General features: G+C 45.1%; 1 pseudogene; it reads right to left on the bottom strand.

Annotated features, from left to right (window-relative positions):
• Nucleotides 1-611: 611 nt before the first annotated feature.
• LOC131828782 (tubulin beta chain-like) lies at nt 612-2,996 on the bottom strand (annotated as a pseudogene).
• Between the last annotated feature and the right edge of the window lie 3,505 nt (nt 2,997-6,501).

Raw genomic sequence — 6,501 nt, 5'->3', positions numbered from 1 at the left:
TTTGTCCATCCCCCTACACACCTCACCTCTGTCAATCATCTGTTTGTTCTCTGTATTTATGGATCTGTTTCTGCTTTTTTGTGTTTGTTCATTTTTTTTTATGTTCAACATGTAAGTGAAATCATATAGTATTTACCCTTCTCTGACTTATGTCACTTTGCATAGTACCCTTTAGGTCCATCCATGTTGTTGCAAATGGCAAGTTTCCTTCTTTTTTATGGCTACATAGTATTCCATTATATAAGTATACAATATATATTCCATTATATATAAATATAAACATATATATGCCACATCTTCTTTATAACCATGGACTTTTTTGAAAAAAGATTTTTATTTATTCATTTGTCAAAGAAAGAAAGAGAGCACATGAGCAGGGGGAGAGGCAGGCAGAGGTAGAAGCAGGCTCCTTGCTGAGCAGAGAGCCCAATGTGAGGCTTGATGTCAGGACCCCAGGATAATGACCTGAGCCAAAGGCAGACTCTTAACCCACTGAGCCACCCAGGCATCCCCCTCCTTTTCAAAAAATATTTTTATTTATTTGTGGACGTTTTTAAACATATGCAAAAGCAGAGCCAACAACGTAATTTTTTTTTTTTTTTTTAGTTGTCATTTATTTTTGGCTCTTGGAGCAATGTTATCTTTTCAATATGAAAAAAAGCAAGTTCAACACAAAATAGAAATTTGAAGTGTAGGAGAGGATAAAGCCAAGGGCAGGGGAGGGAATAGCAAAAGGAAAAAAATGAGATGTTGCCAAAGATGGGAGGGTCTCCTTGTCCCCTCTCTGGAAGAATGATTCAAAAGATTTAGGTGGCAGTACAAACCTTTCTGTATATACACAGCAGAGCTGGGTGTTTGCTAAGAAAGGGTGGGGATGGGGAGGGTCTTTCTGGAGGCTAGTCCCTCTTCTCCTTCTTGGCTCCCTTCTCCAACCAGGGGAAAAGGAAGGAATCCAACATATGAAGGTGGTTATGTAGGAAAAGGGAAGGATCCTGCTTTAACAGGGTGGGGCAGACCCCAGCAAAAGAAACAGCTCAGGACACAGCTTGGAAGAAGACGGGAAAATACAGATCGATAATACTGTCAACACCTCTCCTGAAGCTGAGAGGAGCAGGGAAATTCCTGGAAATTAGGACTCAAGAGCCGGGATACCCCTCTCCAAAACTGCTCTAGAATAGAAAACCCTACCCCTTCCTTATAGGTACCTCTACTGCTATGAGGTAGCTTTGTTTCCTTTCCGCGGGGCTACCACATGGGCTTAGGATGGTGGCCATCTACTGGGTTTTAAGCACTTGGTTCTAGATGGGATCTGATGAGACCCAGCTTCTTGGAGAATTATCTTATAAAACAAAGGGAAATACCAACTGGACAAATGGGAGAAGGGGACACTCAAAGGAAATACAGGGTTACTGTGAATGGCAGAAATCTAGGTTTCCCAGAGTGGAAGAGAGGAGACATTCAACAAACAACAAGTATTTATTGAGCGCCTATTATGTGCCAGGCACTGTGTTCTAGGACCACCCCCCTCCAAAAAAGGAAAAAAAAGAGACAGAGTAAGAAAATGTAATTCTGAGGGAGAGGACAGGGGCAGCTGAGGAAGAAGGCTGAGGGAATGGAGAAGCCTGAGGTGATGGTGCTCTGCCTTAGGCCTCCTCTTCAGCCTCCTCACCAACATCCTCCTCCTCTTCTGCGGTGGCATCCTGGTACTGCTGGTACTCGGAGACAAGGTCATACATGTTGCTCTCAGCTTCAGTGAATTCCATCTCGTCCACGACCTCACCTGTGTACCAGTGGAGGAAGGCCTTGCGCCAGAACATGGCCATGAACTGCTCTGAGATGCGCTTGAAGAGCTCCTGGATGGCTGTGTTATTTCCAATGAAGGTGACTGCCATCTTGAGGCCACGAGGTGGGATATCGCAGACTGCTGTCTTGACGTTGTTGGGGATCCACTCCACAAAGTAGCTGCTATTCTTATTCTGCACATTGAGCATCTGCTCATCTACCTCCTTCATGGACATCCACCCATGGAAGACAGCAGCCACAGTGAGGTAACGGCCATGGCGGGGGTCACAGGCAGCCATCATGTTCTTGGCATCAAAGACCTGCTGGGTGAGTTCAGGCACAGTAAGGGCCCGATACTGCTGGCTTCCACGGCTGGTCAGAGGTGCAAAGCCAGACATGAAGAAGTGGAGCCATCGGAAAGGCACCATGTTGATGGCTAGCTTCCGGAGGTCAGCATTGAGTTGACCAGGGAAGCGGAGGCAGGTGGTGACACCACTCATGGTGGCTGAGATGAGGTGGTTCAGGTCTCCGTACGTTGGCATGGTCAGCTTGAGAGTGCGGAAGCAGATGTCATAAAGGGCCTCATTGTCAATGCAGTAGGTCTCATCTGTGTTCTCTACCAACTGATGGACGGAGAGGGTGGCATTGTAGGGCTCGACCACAGTGTCAGACACTCTGGGTGAGGGTACCACACTGAAGATGTTCATGATGCGGTCAGGATACTCTTCTCGGATCTTGCTGATGAGCAAGGTGCCCATTCCAGAGCCTGTGCCCCCACCCAGTGAATGGGTCAGCTGGAAGCCCTGTAGGCAGTCACAGCTCTCCGCCTCCTTCCTCACCACATCCAGGACTGAGTCAACCAGCTCAGCCCCCTCTGTGTAGTGGCCTTTGGCTCAGTTGTTGCCTGCCCCAGACTGACCAAAAACAAAGTTGTCTGGTCTGAATATCTGCCCAAAAGGACCTGAGCGAACAGAGTCCATGGTCCCGGGTTCTAGATCCACCAAGATAGCATGAGGAACATATTTGCCACCTGTAGCTTCATTGTAGTACACGGAGATGCGATCCAGCAGCAGGTCGCTGTCACTGTGGTAGGTTCCAGTGGGGTTGATGCTGTGTTCATCACTGATTACCTCCCAGAACTTGGCACCGATCTAGTTGCCACACTGACCGGCCTGGATGTGCACGATTTCCCTCATTGTTAAAATTTATTTTAATTTTTTTGCTCACCTCAAGGTGTGTACGGGGCAAGAAATTATATGGAATTTTTTTTTCTATACTGCTAGTCTCAGGCTGGAAGGATGGGACGTGTCCCGGAGGCTGGAGCAGCGAGGTCCGAACGCAGGTGCAGGAAGGTTCTGAGAGAACAACATAATTTTTAAAAAAATTAGTACTTATAGGTGTACTTTTAATTAATTAATTGATTAATTAATTTAAAAAAGATTTTATTTATTTATTTGAGAGAGAGAGAATGAGAGAGAGAGAGAGAGAAAGTGCATGAGAGGAGGAAGGAGCAGGCAGAGGGAGAAGCAGACTCCCTGCTGAGCAAGGAGCCTGTTCCCGGATCCCAGGACTCCAGGATCAGCACCTGAGCTGAAGGCAGTTGCTTAACCAACTGAGCCACCCAGGCTTTCCAGACAGTGTAATTTAAACCCATCACCCCCATCCCTATCCCCCAGCTTTAACCATTGTCATATATTGATTTTTGACTTTCAGAAGTTTCAAATTTGTACATAGTTGAATCTTGATGTTTTCCATTGTAGTTCATTCTAACGTTGATGTTTATATTTAGAGAGATGCCAGATAGTGTGTGTGTATGTTTAAAGGTATAATGCTGTGAGGTGAGGCTCTTAACAGGATTTTTTCCCCAGGTGTCCAATATTTTCAACTCTGCTTATTGAGCAATCCCTCCTGCTCTCACTGGTTTGTGAAGCTTCACAAGGTTCTTGCATTTGCCAGTGTGTTTCTGGCTACATATTCTGTCGTGTTGACCTGTGTGGTGTTGCACCAATACCCATGTTGAACTTCATACATGTAAGTTTTCGTATCCAGTATACCTAGCTGTCCCTGGGTTTCTTTTTTCAATATTTTATTGCCCAACTCTTTCTGTTCATTCTTTCAGATGAAACTTAGAGTCATTTTTACAGCTTCTAAAGAAAATTCCCTTAGGATTTTGATTAGAATCAGTTAAAGTCATGCACTAAGTTGGAAAAATAAACATTTTCTCAATAGGCCCTCTTCAAATGTAGAAATACGGTGTGTTTGTTTGTTTAGCTCTTGGAAGCCTCTCTGAAAATGCCATGTTATCTCCTTGAGGGTCACACCTGGATGGCTTATGTATTTTGCTGTGTTTATGGATGAGAGTTTCAAAACTTCCCATTTGATCCTCGTTAGTCATTCTCCAAGACTTCTTGTTTTCAAGTTTGAGTCCCTTAGGGGTTTAGATCACTCTTTCTATCGGAACCCACCACCCCATCTGCCAAAGTTTCTATTTGTTCTAAAAATCAAGTCCCCAGAGCTCTTATGTTTGGTGCAAAGAGCATTAGATTTGAGATTTGGCATTGGGACGCGCCTGAGTTGCAGGCCTGCCCTCTCCTTTATCAGCTGCATGTCCTCGGGCAAATTATTTTGCTTCTCTGAATCTCATTTTCCTTATTTGCATGTAGGCATGAATCATTTTATTCATTTTTCATCTAGTTCCTTATATTGTTTCTTCCTAAACTTTTTTTTAATAAAGATTTTTACTTATTTATTTGACAGAGAGAGAGACAGCGAGAGAGGAAACACAAGCCTGGGGAGTGGGAGAGGGAGAAGCAGGCTTCCTACTGAGCAGGGTGCTGGACGAGGGGCTAGATCCCAGGACCTTGGGATCACAACCTGAGCTGAAGGCAGCTGCTTAACTGACTGAGCCACCCAGGCGCCTCCCTAAACTTTTCTTTCTTCTCTAGGAACCTCTAAACTCCTTGGGAAGAGGAGCTGTGCCACCTCCATGGTTATATGTAGGGAACAGAATGAGATAACACTGGGAGTTCGTGCCTGATAACAGAGTCCAGCCAGTGGACACCATGTTAGCTCCCTCAAAATAGAATATATTTTGAAATAATCTGGAGTCCTCACTTGGACCATGATTCTTTAATAAAGCTTTGAAATTGGATAATAGTTAATAAGATGGAAATAGCCAAGGTTCATTGAATTCTTCGGGTGTCCCAGCACCAGACAATCATATATTCTAGGTCTGACCTCATCAGACCCCACTGTACACTTTAAAGAAGCTACGACGGTAAGATCACATAGCTAGGACATGGTGCAGCTGGAACTCAAGCCAACTTGGTACTCTGAACCCACATTTTCTTTTATCTTCCCTACAATATCAAATTATGTCTTCACAGTGCTTCTGGCCTAGGAGGTAGTCAGAAATACTGGTCTTGTCCCCTTCTTCCTTCTTGTCTAGGTCCTGCTTTTATTTTATTTTATTTTTTAAAGATTTTGTTTATTCATTTGAGAGAGGTAGAGAGAGCGCACAAGTAGGCAGAGCGGCAGGCGGGGGTCGGAGGTGGGGGTGGTGGGGGGGAGAAGCAGGCTCCCCGCTGAGCAGGGAGCCTGATGAAGAGCTCAATCCCACGACGCTGGGATCATGACCTGAGCCGAAGGCAGCTGTTTAACTGATTGAGCCACCCGGGTTCCCCTAGGTCCTGCTTTTAGTCGTGTGATCCGAGGTCCATTGACCAATATTGATTGTCTTCTCTTCCTCCCTCCATTTTAAGCATTTCTGGAATAGGGCTGTAATCAACTACTTCTCACCGTCGTGTTAAACGCTTACGCATCAAGTCTGTGACACCCCTTGTTCTCCTGACGAGAGTGGCAGGCCACCCTGGCTCTGAAGGACCTCTGAATGGAGGGAGAGGGAGTACAGAGTATGAAGGGGGCACAGAGAATGGAGGTGGAGGAGTAACAGCCTGGCAGGATGTCAGAGGAGAAAACCCTGGACATGGAACCAGACATATCTGCTGCTTGGTGACTGACTTGGGACACATTGCTAAGCTCTCTGTGGCTCTGCTTTCTCATCACAACAGTGGGGACTGGATAATTCTGACATGTCAGGGGGGTGGCAGACATGCATGATGGGAACCCGCTCTAGATTGCGCAGCCTCAGGCATGTGTAGGAGGATGTCTTTGTCATTATTGTACTAAAGAAATAAGAGGAGAAGAAAACAACAATCAGGAAGAGGGTGATGCTTAGTCCCTCAGGCTGACTTCTGGGTGGTAGAAGTACCAGTGCACTTTGGTCCTGCAGGAGACAGGGGTCAGAAGGAGGTTGAACAGATGGGCCCAGATGGTTTCTGGGTCATACAAATTTCAGGGGTTACTTTCAGTTTTTTTTTTTTTTTTTTTAATTTTGGTCTTAACATTTCCCAGGAATATACTGTGGTCTTATAAAACTAGTAATAGTAACAATAGCTAACATTTATGCATTCTGTGATTTGGATGGATTATCTGATTTAACCCATAGAACAACCTATAAAATAGGCATTATTGTTTCTCCCATTTTAGAGATGGAGAAGGTAATTCCTGCTTAAGTACTCTGAAGTTATAGAGCTGGGATGGGGATTTATGCCAGAGAGGCTGTAGAACTTAAAAATCCCAACTCAGTACCCAGGTCCCACCTTAGATCAATTGAATCAGGGTCCCAGGGTCAGTATTGATGGACAGTGCTGAGTGATT

Source organism: Mustela lutreola, chromosome 4, assembly GCF_030435805.1.
Source record: "Mustela lutreola isolate mMusLut2 chromosome 4, mMusLut2.pri, whole genome shotgun sequence".
NCBI lineage: Eukaryota > Metazoa > Chordata > Mammalia > Carnivora > Mustelidae > Mustela > Mustela lutreola.
The sequence above is the reverse complement of the archived record's forward strand: the minus strand, read 5'-3'. Positions and strand labels throughout refer to the sequence as shown.